This window comes from Berghia stephanieae, chromosome 2 (genome assembly GCF_034508935.2).
Source record: "Berghia stephanieae isolate SIO BIC M18660-M18661 chromosome 2, UCSD_Bste_1.3, whole genome shotgun sequence".
Taxonomy (NCBI): Eukaryota; Metazoa; Mollusca; class Gastropoda; order Nudibranchia; family Aeolidiidae; genus Berghia; species Berghia stephanieae.
In genome coordinates, this window is record NC_088361.1 from 93,978,522 (window position 1) to 93,996,178 (window position 17,657).

Consider the following 17,657-nt stretch of genomic DNA (forward strand, 5'->3'; position numbering starts at 1 on the left):
TTTATGTAATTACGAACCTCCATAAACACGAATCTAGAAAAATACGAAAAACACAACAATCTACTTTCACGCTCGATACAACGTTGTAGAAGTCAAACAATCTTAATTATCTTTGAAATGTTTATATATATATATATATATATATATATATATATATATATATATATATATATATATATATATATATGTGTGTGTGTGTGTGTGTGTGTGTGTGTGTGTGTGTCTGTGTGTAGATTGGATAGATAGAGCGAGAGAGAGAGAGAGAGAGCGAGAGCGAGAGAGAGAGAGAGAGAGAGAGAGAGAGAGAGAGAGAGAGAGAGAGAGAGAGAGAGAGAGAGAGAGAGAGAGAGAGAGAGACTTAATCTAAAATTATTCGGTAGTGCCTGTAAACTGTAAACTGTTAAATCATTTGGGCCCAGAGGAATTTTTAATTTTATCATTGTCACATTGAATAAAATAAGGCCTTGGAATTATCAGTGTATAAATATCAGGCCTCCTCTCTCCTTGACATTGTGATAACACTACATCAAAGATAAAGGGATATAAATACGCGTTCAGAGAGGAATTCAGATAGAATAGCATAAACATGCACCAGGAATCACTCATCCAAGAAAATGTAAAGAGCGTTGATCCCGTATAATATTAAATATATAAAATGTGATTCACAGCCATGAGGCGACATGTTTTGTCCTGCGATCTGAGGTCTCACATTATATTATATTATATTATATTACATTATATTATATTATATTACATTATATTATATTAAGTGCTACTGTTGGCTAGGGACCATAGAGATGTGCTAGGGACCGCTTGTTAATCGCCGTGTGCACGTTTAGTGAATATTGTGTTATATAAATAAGCAAAGTAGGCAATTTCAGTTTCCTGAAAATAACACAGTAAAAGAAATCGACTTCAGTGTTTTCTATTAAGAACCGTTGAATCATTGAAAAAATCAAACAACAAACAACAACAAAAACTTCGACAACATCAACAAATGCGACTACCACATCAAAGTGGTAGCTATTTATTATGTCGGGGGGATTCAGATACTAAAACCAAATTCATTCATTTTTTTTTTAATTACGAAACATTCGTTGAATTCATATTATATTGATAATTACCACAAACACTCTCTGTGATAATGAATATCTGTATATATATATAAATATATATATATATAAATATATATATATATATATATATATATATATATATATATATATATATATATATATATACAGTACACTTTGGATACGTCGACGTTGCCTAAGTCGATTTTTACCCAAGTCGATTTTTTTTCTTGGTCCCTCCCCCTTCTTCCTATATAACATTAGTAAAAAAAAAAACAACTCCACATAAGTCGATGTCGCTTAAGTCGATGTTCTTATCACTCATGACTACAATAAAATCACAAATAAACAAGTATTTCCATTGGTTAAAAAAGCTACCAGTAAGAATTTTAAGTGCTTAAGAATATCAGCGAACGATTGGCGCACATCGATGTGATGTAGGTGCTTTGCCTGACGTCCGTGTTCAATGTACATAAGCAGTATTGAATAACTTTAATTTCCCCATCTCAAATTTTACATTGTCGCAACTTCAAGTTCAAGATTTTTTTGGTTCTAATTCCAGGCCATCCTATGTAATGGCCCTCTTAATTAGTATCAATTTTATCAAGAAGAATTCAAGTCAAGTCAACAACTACAATAGCAAACCTATCGCGGAAAAGGAAGATTCGATGCATTTGGAAAGTTTGGCATGCGACAGAAAATCATCGCATAGGAAATTGGCATACCAGCTATTTCTGTCTCGACGATTTACAAGAAGCATGACCTTGACCTAGAGGCTCCTGCCCTTCCGCTTTTCGCGGAATAATTTCACTTAATTGGTATACATTCCACATTCAAAGCAAAAATTCCGCTTTCCACCTTTCCCATCCCGGAAAATAAAAAAATAAAAATCTCTAGTGAAAAAAAAAAGTGAGCTATTGCTTATTTCGTCAGCATGTCCTATGGTCAATCAACACACATTTTGTGTATGATTAGTCCTTTCAAAGTGTGTGCTGCTGATGTCGGATAATATTATATGTTTGGGAGGGGGGTTGACCGAAGTATTATTATTATTATTATTATTATTATTGTGCCTCCAATTCGTGAGGTCAATGACCTTGGTAATATTATATGTTGGGTTCAATCGGTAATAATATTATTGAGTACGGTCAGCTTGTTTCCCTATTTAATTTTAGCCCTGTGTACGTGTGTGTGTGTGTGTGTGTGTGTGTGTGTGTGTAAGTGTGTGTGTACCGGCACGCGCGTTTGTTTGATTAGGTGTGTGCGTGTGTGTGTGGGGGGGGGGGGGGGGGGGGGTCCTGACAAGGTTAAATCCATCCATTCAATACCTGTATTCTCTATGAGACGGCCTGGACCTGTGTGTTCTCTATTATTATTTGACCCCATTCTTAGTCTTTACACAATCTGTACAATTTTACACATTTTATATTTTTAATCATTTGAGTACTTTTGGATTGTCTATTACATTTTCTGCCGCAAAGCATGTCATAGTCAATAACAGTAAGTTGATTCCGCTTTTTTATCTCAAATTCCGATTTTTATGTATTCTGATTCCTCTTTGGGGCTATTGGGGGTAGGAGCCTCTGATGACCACTACAGAGACCGCGCGATATGAAGGGACATACTTATTCTAGATTGGTTGCTTTGTTCAAATGCGTTTTTGCTCATTTTGGTTACACTCCGGTTAAGTTGATTTTCGGATAAGTCGATTTTTTTCTCGGTTCCCCTGGGCATCGTCTTATCCGGAGTCCACTGTATATGCATTGTCTTTTGGTGACAAAAACTAAAATTTGACATCATTGGCCATTTCGCCTGTGTAACCTCTGCTGATCGTAGTGCTTATGGCCGGTATAAGGAGGTCTGGGGTTCGATCTCTAGCTGAGACGGGCTTATTTTATGGAATAATCTGAATCTAGTGAAATTTCATATCTGCTTTGCCCAGCACCGTTTCATACACATTTTAATAATAGTAAATGTATAAATTATAGCCATTTCCTGATTAGAGATTCGCATGCGTCCAATCAAACCATATCAAAAGCCAAACACATCAAGAATTGTTTGTGTAAACCACACCACGATACAGTGGGATTTCATTATTATTATTATTATTATTATTATTATTATTATTATTATTATTATTATTATTATTATTATTATTATTATTATTATTATTATTATTATTATTATCATCATCATCGTTATCATTCTGTCCCCACCAAACTTACAATCTTCGGCTGCACGGAGATGCGATGTGTATGATTGAAGTCGAAGTGTGAGAATGTGAGTAAAGAGCCTTTTCCAATGAATTAACTTTACGCCGCTTAGAAAAGAGGACTCGAACCAAGGCCTCACAGACCAGAAAGGAGAGTGTAATGCATCACGACCACAAATCCGAACAAATGTCTCGAATGGATTTCACCTGATCAGGAGGTATTGGTCAGAATCAGCGTGGGTGCGCAACCGGATGCGCGGGTTGACGGAGGTAGGAAACAATAACAAACCCACATGGTTGCCATTACCTCCACCATCATTCTCGCTCACGGTTTGTGGAAAGCACTTCATTACAGGCACGTAATAGTGAATCTAGTTTTTGTTTTGAACATTTCTATTATTATTCTTTGTAAATTGACCCATATTAAAAGAAACATACAAACAAAACAGGCATGACCAGTCACTAACAATGCCGTGTAGTGTGTAGACAGTAACACAGTACGGTGAACATGACTGACACTGGGATCGGAATGTCGGAACCCATGAGTCGTTCGCAACTCTGCCTCACGTATTCATTTAATCAGTCAATTTAATTTTTATTAAGCTTGCGTAAAACATACAAACAAAAAGACATGACCAGTCACTAACAATGCAGTGTAGTGTGTAGACAGTAACACGGTACGGTGAACATGAATGACACTGGGATCGGAATGTCGGAACACAGTAGTCGTTCGCAACTCAGCCTCGCGTACTCATTTAATCAGTCAATTTAAATTTCATTTAGCTTGCCTATTCTTCAAGTTTATGATATATTCACTTTTTCTATTTAAAAAGGGTAATCCAAACAGACCATAAAAACGATTTTATAATAAGCCGACTTCAACTTCCATCACTTACGACACGAACTTATTTTGGGTGGGTTTTTTTAACAAAACCGTTTGACTCAAACTAAAGCTTCGGCATTGGATAAGGAGCGAGGTCCCTGTTGCCATCTTGCTTAGTTTATACAGAGACTGGGTTGCCAGCTTGGCTGTTCTTGATAAATAGTAGTAAATAGCACAACCTTGTGCAATGAGAGATAGAGAGAGAGAGAGATTTTGAACAAAAACGATACCTCTCTCTCTCTCTCCCTCTCTCTCTCTCTCTCCTCTCTCTCTCTCTCTCTCTCTCTCCCTCTCTCTCTCTCTCTCTTCTATTCTCTGTCACACTGTTTGCATCTTCTTCCACCTGCTCTCTTGTCCTTTAATCATCTGTGTAAATTTTGACAATTTTCTTTCAAATGCAGAACTTTCATAACGATGATAGTATTAATTCGATTCGAAAGTGAAACACAAAAGGAGAATTTGGAACGGCAGACATAAGCGTCATGGTCTTATTTATAAAAGTGCAGAAAACTTTGCAAATAAACGGATAAATAGAGATTAATTCGATTCGAAAAGTGGAAACACAAAAGCAGAATTTGCGAATAGCCCGGTCCAGACATAAGTGTTATGGTCTTATTTATAAATCTAGAACTTTGAAATAAACGGAAAAGATAGAGATTCATTCGATTCGAAAAGTGGAACACAAAAGCAGAATTTGCGAATGCCCGGTCCAGACATAAGGTTATGGTCTTATTTATAAAGTGCAGAAACTTTGCAAAATAAACAGATAAGATAGAGATTCATTCGATTCGAAAAGTGGAACACAAAAGCAGAATTTGCGAATGCCCGGTCCAGACATAAGCGCTTATGGTCTTATTTATAAAGTGCAGAAACTTTGCAAATAAACAGGATAAGATAGAGATTCATTCGATTCGAAAAGTGGAACACAAAAGCAGAATTTGCGAATGCCCGGTCCAGACATAAGCGCTATGGTCTTATTTATAAAGTGCAGAAACTTTGCAAATAAACGGATAAGATAGAGATTCATTCGATTCGAAAAGTGGAACACAAAAGCAGAATCTGCGAATGCCCGGTCCAGACATAAGCGTTATGGTCTTATTTATAAAGTGCAGAAACTTTGCAAATAAACGGATAGACTAGATGTTATTTCGATTCGAAAAGTGGAACACAAAAGGAAAATTTGTGAATACCCAGTCCAGACATAAGCGTCATAGTCATATTTATAAAGTACAGAATCTTTGCAAATAGACGGATAAAATAGAGATTAATTCGATTCGAAAAGTGGAACACAAAAGCAGAATTTGCGAATGCCCGGTCCAGACATAAGCGCTATGGTCTTATTTATAAAGTGCAGAAACTTTGCAAATAAACGGATAAGATAGAGATTCATTCGATTCGAAAAGTGGAACACAAAAGCAGAATCTGCGAATGCCCGGTCCAGACATAAGCGTTATGGTCTTATTTATAAAGTGCAGAAACTTTGCAAATAAACGGATAGACTAGATGTTATTTCGATTCGAAAAGTGGAACACAAAAGGAAAATTTGCGAATACCCAGTCCAGACATAAGCGTCATAGTCCTATTTATAAAGTACAGAATCTTTGCAAATAGACGGATAAAATAGAGATTAATTCGATTCGAAAAGTGGAACACAAAAGCAGAATTTGCGAATGCCCGGTCCAGACATAAGCGCTATGGTCTTATTTATAAAGTGCAGAAACTTTGCAAATAAACGGAAAAAAACAGATTAATTCTAATCGAACAGTGGAACACAAAGGCAGAATCTGCGAACAACCGGTCCAGACATAAGCGTTATGGTCTTATTTATAAAATCTAGAAACTTTGCAAATAAACGGATAAAATAGAGATTAATTCGATTCGAAAAGTGGAACACAAAAGCAGAATTTGCGAATGCCCGGTCCAGACATAAGCGTTATGGTCTTATTAATAAAATGCAGAAACTTTGCAAATAAACGGATAGACTAGATATTAATTCGATTCGAAAAGTGGAACACAAAAGCAGAATTTGTGAATACCCGGTCCAGGCATAAGCGTCATGGTCTTGTTTAAATGAAACAATGCCATTTAAAAAAATATATGGTCAATGAGTAATTAAGCTAAATATGCGGAGTTCAAATAGATAATTTGATCTGTGAATTATTTTTATAATTAGCTGTTTTTATTCTCCATCATTTAGGTTATGTGATTAAGTTTATAATTGAAATACAAACTTTATCTCACTTATCAATGTTTTGCAATAAAGGAGAGTGTGAGTGAACCTGAGCAAAGGAAATTATTTGAGAGAGTGATATTTATCATGCTTTTCAGTTTGTAGTTGAATTCTAGAATGGATTCTTTATAGTTCTCATTGATTGTATGTCAGTATGTCAGTCTTTAGGACACCGATTACCCTAATGCGGCCACAATTTACAGTGTGACGGCCACAAGCCCGTTAAACACAGAGTGGGGTATTGTTGTTTGCAAGTAATGCTATGGTTTTAATAGGATATCTGTCTCCTATTAAAATACATTCCTGTGTTGGATTTTGGATTAAATTCATGTCTTCTTCGGATTTTGGGATATTTAATTTTCATGGATTGTGATTGTGATTTTCAAGACTATTAATGTAAGTAAATGCCCAAATAGATATTTTTATTCATTTATTCTTTATTTATTTTTTTTAGTTTTGTTTTGTTTTGAAGCATTTATTATAAGAAATATTGTACATATGCACTTATACACCAAAGACTATATCCTTTCAACTGCTTATTATTATTATTATTATTATTATTATTATTATTATTATTATTGTTATTATTATTATTATTATTATTATTATTATTATTATTATTATTATTATTATTATTATTATTATTAATATATAATAATAATAATAATAATAATAATAATAATAATAATAATAATAATAATAATAATAATAATAATAATAATAATAATAATAATAATAATAATAATAATAATAATAATTAATAATAATAAGTGCATTGAGTGAAATCCCAATCATGGTTGCCCAAATAAAACTGGCGCTAGAATCCCGACTACCTGTCTAAACGAATGTTGTTTGTACGATACATACTAACTACACGTTCAATATCGGGGGCAGAAAATATACGTTTGGTTTTATGAAATTAAAACAGTAGTCCCACATTGTTCTTTGATGTTATTTGTGGTTGCATTTGCTTTGAAACTTACACATTATATTGTGTTACATTGTTTACAAAATATTTCTGGTACTCGTATGCATGTGTAGTCAAAGGACCACCGGTCAATCGTGTTCTTTATTATTTTATTATTAATTTTGGCTTGACATCTTACATATGTGAATTTGACAGGTTGTTATGGATGGTAATTATAACATTAAGTGATTTTTAAACATTTTTACGGCGTTTTAAATGTCTTTCTTGCATTCATTGCCGAGCACCTCCACTTTTCTGTTACTATTTTAACGATCAGCTGATTTTCTCTTGCCTCCCCTTTAATTTCGCGGACTTTTTTCAGAACGAGGCGTGGGAGTGGCTAATAGCCATTATGAATAAAGTCATTCACCGAGTTATCGTTTATCCCCCCCCCCCCCCCCCCATTGCCTCAGTAATAATATTATCATTATATACAATACAACTGTACCGAAGCGTACTCTGAAAAACAAAGCAAAACACGTTTTTTTTCTTCAAATTATGGCCAGAAAACTCGTCCTTAAAATTTAGATCAATTATAATGACTCGTCTCAGCAAAAACTCTCAAACCGAAAACATTAATAGAGTCTTAGATTTGAGAGTTTTTGACAAGACGAGTGTCTTTTCAATCGGTCGGTATTCGTAGGACGAGTTTTGTATATATATATATATATATATATATATATATATATATATATATATATATATATATATATATATATATATATATATATATATATATATAAATCGCTCTGTTCTTTCACGCTTATGTCAAAAATAGTAATATCTTCATATTATATACATAACATACAATTATGTTATAGTAAAGTTACACAAAATGAGATAATGAGATTTGCCGATCAAATTTCCTCTCTCTTTCCTTTCTAAGGATAGGAATCTTGTCCTCCCCCCCCTCTCTCTCTCTCTCTCTCTCTCTCTCTCTCTGATAGTATATTTATAGTCGTCGTGGCGTTATATTATTATTATTATTATTATTATCATCATCATCATTATTATTAACATCTTGTGTAAATCTGTTCAGTTGCAATGGGCATATAACATCTAGTTATACAACTTTACGATGGATTTAGTTTAACAGGTTGTGTCTGGATAGAGAGAGAGAGAGAGAGAGAGAGAGAGAGAGAGAGAGAGAGAGAGAGAGAGAGAGAGAGAGAGAGAGAGAGAGAGAGAGAGAGAGAGAGAGAGAGAGAGAGATAATAATAATAAATGATGAGTATTTTACATCTAATTACGTAATCAGAATGGACTAAAACCGAAATAGGCATAAACGTTTTCGCTTCGTCATAAGTGATAAAGAAGCCCTTTCATCAGACAGCACATGCTATCATTATCTTCATCATCATTATATATTACTACTACTACTACTACTACTACTACTACTACTACTACTACTACTACTACTACTACTACTACTACTACTACTACTACTAATAATAATAATAATAATAATAATAGTAATAATAATAATAATTTTAACATGCAATACTGTTATTGTAAAAATTCACCAATTTTCTCTCACGTGGTGAATCCTTACATAGACGACATGCCCTAATTGTTGGAGCGTGAATACATACATACAAATCACCACCAACAAACCCATAAATTATAATATTAAATTCACCTTGATTCTACAGCCACAGCCAGGAGAAAGTAGGACAATGGCCTTTGTCAGATAGGGGTTTGAACTCAAAGCAAAATCTTCTCCCCCAATAAACAACTAGAACAATTCCATTAATATTACTATACACGTTTCCAAATTGTTTTAAAACGTCTCAATCTGATATCATAATCTTAATTTATACGAAAAATTGCCCTCCAGTGCCCGAGGGAAATGGAGCTGGCGTATTCCCCTGCGTGAAATGGACAATAGTAATTGCTTGCTACCCTTTAGACAGGATGCTAGTCTACCCAATAGATTCTATTCCAAAGTACTTTCCAAAAAGTCTAACAGACCAAGCCACCCAACTACTGCTGGACGGACAGAGGGGTCAGAAATAAAAATCTCGACTTCACCCAGAATCAAACTCATTCCTTTTGTGTGTGAACCATTTGAACTATCAGGACCCCCCCCCCCCCCGCCCTTATTTATAAAATAGGAGTCAAAATAAATGCCTTCACAGAGGAGAGTGAGTTGGGGGTTTTATTTTGGGTTTTCCTTTTTTTACATTTGTCTCTAAAGCTCCAAATAACTTAAACTTTCCTATTCGGGTTATTTTGAGCTCAAGTTCAAACTAAATTTTATCAGTCTAGTTTATCACTACTTGATAAAAGTTTGTTGACATGGCGGGTCACACTTATAATATATATAATGCCTGTTGGCATTTATAAAGTTGTGTTTTATTCACACCAAACACAACAACAAGGACTTAACTTTGCACCGCCCTATGGCGGGACTTAAAGTGTCATTCCACAAGACCACACAGGCTTAAACAGGCTTAGTAAGACCCATTCTAGAGTATGCTAGAGCAGCATGGACTCCCCATATTGCAGACGACATTCAAGATCTTGAGCATGTAAAGAGAAAGGCAGCCAGGTTTGTTACAACTGCAATTGAAAACAGCCAGGATGTGTCATGCAGAGCATTCAGAAAACTACAGTGGCAAACCTTTGTGAGCACATCAATATTTAGACTTTCGAATGACTAAAACATTGCCATCACTGTCACCAGCCTTCTTCCCCAAACATAATGACGCTCATCAAACACAGCATGGGTGGTAATAATTCCTGATACCTCTGTTGGCAGAGCACTCAATTCACACACAATGGGACCAGGATTGATCCCGAGAAAATTTGAGATATTTTTCTCTCCAACATCAATTCAGCTGTAGACTAGAGTCCTATCCAAATGTGGCATGCAATTGCCATTTCCGTTTAATGCCATTGAAAATTGAAAATTCCAGCTCTTTGGGCTTTAAGTAAGGTTCTCGAGGACAACTTTTACTGACACAATGTCTACAACACCCAAATTTACAATCTCACATACAATGTGACACGATTAGAAAAATACATTTCTTTTAAAATCAGAGAACTATCACTGAACAAAACAACCTACAGAATAACGTGATCAAATTTCACAGCATTACTCATGCCACTGCTTAACTTTGAAAAAAAAAAACACTCGTATTCTGATATATATATAACTCCCACTTGGGTTTTTTTTCTCTCCTGCTTTGATGCTTATATACTTTGACTTTGAATCAGATTTCTGAAACTAAAACACATTATTTGTGAATATCATGTCAACCATTTCATTTACATTTTTTGAATTAAAGTACGATACTTTAGCAAAAAAATCTCAATTATTTTATTTCTGAAAAGAATTCTTTCAACCGATATAACTTCAACGCCAAATGTCACTTAACATTTCTCACCAAGTGTCAAGAGTATTGCTGGCGACAAAAAAAAAAAAGAAGAGAGAAAGACCATATTGAAACTCAAAGATGAGACATTTCTACTTATTTTATATTCGCAGGCCAACGAAAATGAATTACAATAAACGTCAACCCTCAAAACTGATTAAAGTGCCTATTAATGTAAATGAAAACCTTGCATTCTGAGTAGTTTTCTGTAAGTACAGCCATCTTAAGTTCATGAAAATATATTTTCAGCACAAAAATATACACAAAAAGACACGAACGATGCCAGATTGACACAAATTACATGTGGGTAAACTTTTTTCAGGATGTCAGAGGAGCACATAAAATATAAAAGTTTAAAGTCATGAAATGAAGATTAAAACTACAATTTTTGAAGTAAAATTTTTTAAAACCCAACAAAACTTGAGCATTTATACAGTGCAATATCCACTGAATGTCCACAAAGTGCTTTACAATGGGTCCCTAGCAGCACCAGCTAATGGCCTCCACTACCCTCACTCTTATTACCACGGGTTTTCCATATAGTTCGCAGACCTTATGTCGGATCTCTGCCTCCCATATCCAAACCCCGCTAGTGGGAAAAGATTTGGCAACCCGGCTTAGTCTCAAACAGCTAATCCTGCTATTGGTCCACCTTACCGCTTTAGGTTGGGATAACAGAATGGAGGGGTGCCCGGCTAGCGGTGGCTAGCCAAACTGACCAGCTAGCAGTGGCTAGCCAGCTGTGGATGTCCGGTAGGTGATGCCATGAAAACGGCCTACTAAACAAAATGCCCGGGATAGGGGTATTCCTATTTTGGCGTCAGGGTGGATCAACATTCAGTTCACGCTTACCACGTAAGGCCGACATTAGGTGCCCATAATCAGCTGGTTTCTCTGAGATGGTCTAGTGACGGCCGACTGGTCCACCTCTTGCTGCTAGGTTAGCACTGAAGCGCCCCCGCCGCTGTATGATACATACGTCAAGGTGGTGATCCAATTAGAGGCGGGTCCCTAGCCAAACGCAACACTTAACACATAGAATGACACATTACTTACTTAGGTTCTGTTAGCGATGTTACAATATATTTTTGGACAGAGACAGTGCTGTTAACGACCAGGTACTCATTTTACACATGAGTACAGTGAGAGAATGTTAGTAAAGAGCCTTTTTCAAGGTCCAAAGGCAAGTGACATACCACAAAACCACACAACCCGAGTCACAAATACAAGACCATTACATTACTAAATTAAGACGCTGTAGTTGTAAGTTACAATTACAAGTTGTCTCTATGACAAGGGTGTTATCTTTGGATTTTAAAAATTAATTGCTTTAATCCCAAATGTTACATTAAATACAATAAATGTATATGTGTCATCTGTCATTTGCCCCATACATATTCCCAAGACAAGTCACATTTATGAATATGAGGTCTCATGCTTAATTGCCACACCACTGTGACAATCTGTCAAAATAAAGGTCAGTAAATAATCTGTATTTAAGTAGAAGCTTTTTTTTTTATACCGATACCATGTCAACAATTTAGGAGCAATTGAATTTTTTGGTGAAACTACAACAGAAATGTGTCTGTTCCAAATAAATTGCACAATTCATTATATATACTGAATGAAAACCCCTCTATTTCATGCAAATGAAGGTTATAACTTTAATTGTGATAATCACTACTCACAATACAAGGTAATTTAATCTAAAACTACAAACAAAGGCATTGTAAGTTGTCTCCATTGCAACTGCATTGCATTGGGATTTCAAAATTATATCTAAATTCTCGTCAACTGTTTTACATTAACAAACCAAAAACATAATACATATATTTGGATTAAAACAGAAAATAGTAATTCTCATATAAATTTTCAAATCGTGATCTGCAATAAAAATAATAAAAACAATATATTGTGGCGACCAGTTATGTCGGTGCTTCGCACGAACATTTGTCTTACATTTTAAGCACTACGACGCACTTCTATTGTATTCAATGTTTACTTCCGTTTTCTTAGTCTTGTACGGTTCGTCCTCTGATCCATACAATCAATCCAAGTTCTATCGACTATTAAACTATTAAACGTTAGCAATAATCTATACACGGATTTTGTTATTACTTTATTGTATCATTACTGACTATTTCTACATTGGTGACCCCGACGCGAATACGTAAAATGGCTCAACCAGATCTCTCACAACAAGTCGCGAATTTGACAGGCCAACTACAGGCTCTTGCTGCTTCCACCAACTTCCGTGAACAACAAATCAACTCTGTCTCCATCAAGCTCCCGGAATTCTGGACTAAATCACCGGAGGTTTGGTTCGCAAGAGTGGAGGCACAGTTCAACACCAAGAAAATTACTCAGGATCAGACAAGGTACGACTATGTTGTCAGTTCTCTTGACATAAATACTGCAGAAGAAATTCAGTCACTGCTAGTAAACCCACCACATCTTGATAAATATGGCAGCTTAAAAAAAGCCTTGATCAAGACCTTCGGCAAATCCCAGACCCAGAAAGACACAGAACTCCTTAATCTTAATGGTCTTGGTGACAAACGCCCAACTGCTCTACTGCGCAAGATAAATGCACTGAATGATGACCCTGTCACTCTGAAACGTGCATTATTTCTCATGAACCTTCCCCCGGACATTCGAGGCATTTTAGCCGGGCACAATCTTACAGACACAGAAGAATTGGCTGAGGCAGCTGACAGGATCTGGGAGACACGCATGTCCGGTGTGCAACATATTTCCTCATCACCATTCCTGACTTACCCTCAGCAGGATGTAACAACCACACGACCACAGTCAGAGGAGACTGTTGCTGCAATTAAGACAGTCCGCCAACGTGGACAGCCTCTTCAACATAGCATGCCTAACTCTATTTGCTAATATCATCAACGATTTGGACCAGACGCCCGTCGCTGCCAAGATGGTTGTAAATTTTCCAGTTTACTCAAACTCAAAGGAAACAAACAAAACTTGCCTTCTTCGGGAAACGCTTCGGCTGGCCGATGAACGTGGAATCGGTCAGCAATCCAAATTCAAACACGTTTTCCATTTATGATAGACGTTTGGGACAATCTTTCTTGATCGATACTGGTGCTGATGTTTCTGTATACCCCGCCTCAACTCAAGACCGCAGAACATTAACACCTTCTATTACACTCTCTGCTGCAAACGGAACATCAATCAAAACCTGGGGTAAACGCACCATCACTTTAGAAATAAAATCTAATCAAGTCCTCAATCACGAATTTTACCTGGCAGATGTGACACGTCCCATCCTGGGTGCGGATTTCTTTGTTTCTAACGCCCTGATAATTGATCTAAAAGGAAAACGACTCTTGTCTATGGACAACATTTCTGTTCCACTTAAATATACTAATTCACCCATAAGCCTTGCCGGCCTCTCAGTGCACCCAAGTACTGCATACTCTGACCTCCTTCAACAGTTTCCAGACCTTGTCATTCCCCAGTTTAACTCATCTCGCAACAAACACGGCGTGGAGCATCACATAATCACCAATGGGCCACCCGTCCACGCTCGAGCGCGCCGTCTCAATCCAGAAAAACTGACTGCAGCAAAGGCTGAATTCTTCAAGATGGAGCAGATGGGAATCAACCGTCGCTCTAAATCAGCATGGGCATCCCCTCTACATGTAGTTTCCAAATCGGATGGCCAACTGAGGCCTTGCGGTGACTACAGACACCTCAATGTTGTGACCAAAGATGATCGGTATCCTCTACCTCATATTCACGACTTCAATAGCCGCCTTTCTGGATGCAACACCTTTTCCAAGATCGACCTGATTAGGGGCTATCATCAAATTCCATGGCAGAGTCGTCAATTCCAAAAACAGCAATCATTACGCCATTTGGGTTGTGGGAATTCGTGCGGATGCCATTTGGCTTGAAGAACGCTGCCCAAGCATTTCAAAGACTCATGGATGGCATTTTGAGAGACATACCTTTCGCTTTCGTCTATGTTGACGACATTTTGGTTGCCAGTCATTCACATAAAGAACATATTGAACACTTACGGGAACTTTTTCAACACCTCTCTACAAACGGACTTGTGATCAACAAGGCGAAATGCGTTTTCGGTGTTAGCGAGTTGGATTTTCTTGGCCACCGTGTGACTGCTGAAGGGATTCTTCCACTACCGGACAGGGTGGCCTCTCTACGTGACAGTGCCCCTCCCACTGACCGTGCCGGCCTTCAGCGATTCCTTGGCTTGCTAAACTATTACCACAGATTTATCCCACACGTGGCAGACTTCCTTGCCCCACTACATTCTCAGGCAAGTGGCAAAGGACAATCCATCGTGTGGTCTGATGACTGCAATACGGCGTTTGAAAAGGCCAAGGAGGCTTTGAAACACGCTGTTCTCCTTCACCATCCCCTACCAAATGCCCCAACAAGTCTTACAGTTGACGCTTCCAACTCAGCTGTCGGTGCACAACTTGAACAAAAGCAAGGTCATAACTGGGTCCCGCTTGCCTTCTTTTCTAGGAAGCTCTCAGCCACAGAAAAAAAATACAGTGCGTTTGACCGCGAACTGCTCGCCGCTTACAGCGCTGTCAAACACTTCAGGCATTTCCTGGAAGGTAGGGCATTTACATTATTCACAGACCACAAACCACTTGTCTCCGCTCTCATCAGTCAAACTGACCGCTCGCCTCGACAAACAAGACACTTGTCTTACATCGCCGAATTCACCACTGATATTCAGCATATCACAGGTCAATTTAACGTGGTAGCTGATGCCTTCTCGCGTTTTAATATTATGACGCCCACAGACTCAGCCATTTGTTCCATTACTGATTTCACTAAACTTGCATATGACCAGGTTCACTCACAGGAAATGGAATCTTATCGCAAATCTACCACAGGTCTTACACTTGAGAACATTCCATTTGGTTCATCCACAGTCTTGTGTGACACTTCAACAGGCGCAACACGCCCCATTCTTCCAACGTCATGGACTCGACAAATTTTTGACCAGATTCACGGTCTCTCCCACGCTGGCGCACGGCCCACAAACGCGCCATCAGTCAACGTTTCGTTTGGCATGGGATGAAAAGAGACATACGTAAATGGTGTAAAGAGTGTCATCATTGTCAATCTTCCAAAGTGCATAGGCACACCGAGCACCACTTGTCGACCGGCCACTACCAACGAATCGATTTAGTAGCCTCCATGTTGATCTCGTTGGACCACTACCCATCAGCCAAGGTATGACTTACTTGTTTACAGTCATCGATCGCTTCACGAGGTGGCCAGAGGCAATTCCTCTTCCAGATGCTCATGCTTCTACCTGTGCTCAAGCTTTGATACACCATTGGATTTCCCGATTTGGTGTTCCTGAAAACATTACTTCCGACCGTGGCGCACAATTCACATCGGCACTTTGGACAGAGTGCAACAGGTGTTTGGGCATCAACGTCAACCGAACAACCGCATATCACCCTCAAGCAAATGGGATGATTGAACGATTCCATCGCCAACTGAAGGCAGCACTGAAAGCCCGGACCACAGGCACAAACTGGTATTCGGAGATACCCATTGTGTTGCTGGGGATTCGTACATCCTGGCGAGAGGACTCTGGCTGTTCCCCCGCTGATTTAGTCTACGGTTCAACCCTTCGTCTTCCAGGAGAGTTTTTGTCGTCGACTGGTCCTGAAACATCTACACCAAAGTCAGAATTCGTTCAGCGGCTACAAAACACAATACGTTCCATGAAACCACCACCCCCCAAGTTTCATGGCCAACAGTCCACATATGTGCCATCCAACCTGGCATCTACTGGTTACGTTTATGTGAGAATTGACTCGCACAGACATCCGCTCCAGCGTCCATACGACGGCCCTTATCGGATTATTGACAAAAGGGACAAATATTTCATTTTGGACATGAAAGGTCGCTCTGAAAAGATTTCCATCGATCGACTAAAAACTGCACACCTCTCACACTCAGACACTAACATCAGCCACACAACAGCCAACCCAAAACCATTGACATTACCTCATTCAGATGACACGCAACTGAAACGCGTGAATTCGACCCCTGTCACGGGACGCCTGGCGACAACAACTCGATCAGGTCGAGAATCTCGGCTACCACCAAGATTCCGCTGAACAACTGTTGCGCCCCGCTGGCGGAGGGGTAGTGTGGCGACCAGTTATGTCGGTGCTTCGCACGAACATTTGTCTTACATTTTAAGCACTACGACGCACTTCTATTGTATTCAATGTTTACTTCCGTTTTCTTAGTCTTGTACGGTTCGTCCTCTGATCCATACAATCAATCCAAGTTCTATCCACTATTAAACGTTAGCAATAATCTATACACGGATTTTGTTATTACTTTATTGTATCATTACTGACTATTTCTACAATATAATAATAATAATAATAATAATAATAATAATAATAATAATAATAATAATAATAAAATAATAATAATAAATAATAATAATAATAATAATAATAATAATAATAATAATAATAATAATAATAATAATAATAATAATAATAACACAAAAGAAAAGAAAATTGAAAAAAGAAGAAGACCAAATTCAATTATTACATCATGATCAATGGTAATAGGACGGTCAGGTGCCGAAGCCGGTATGGCGATGTGGTACTTATACTTATATATATCATGATAAAACGATGTTACATCATTTGAAAATAGAATTTTTCCATCTAAGTGCTGCATTGGATAATGTATTGGATGTGATTAAAGGGGTATTTCTCCTAGTCTAGGAGGAGGTGCGGATTAGCAAGAGATTGATGATATAATATGCCTACTCCAATAAACAAAAACAAAACAACCTAACATCCTAAAAATAAAAATAAAAAGATAAAAACAAGCCCGAATAAGAATCAAGAGACTTCAAAAAAAATA

At 37.6% G+C, this 17,657-nt stretch overlaps 1 protein-coding gene across 2 annotated transcripts in view; it reads right to left on the bottom strand.

Annotated features, from left to right (window-relative positions):
- The window catches only part of LOC144965903 (pantothenate kinase 3-like), a 48,234-nt gene that overhangs the window by 30,170 nt on the left and 407 nt on the right, over positions 1 to 17,657 (bottom strand). The gene's annotated exons all lie outside the window — the stretch shown is intronic.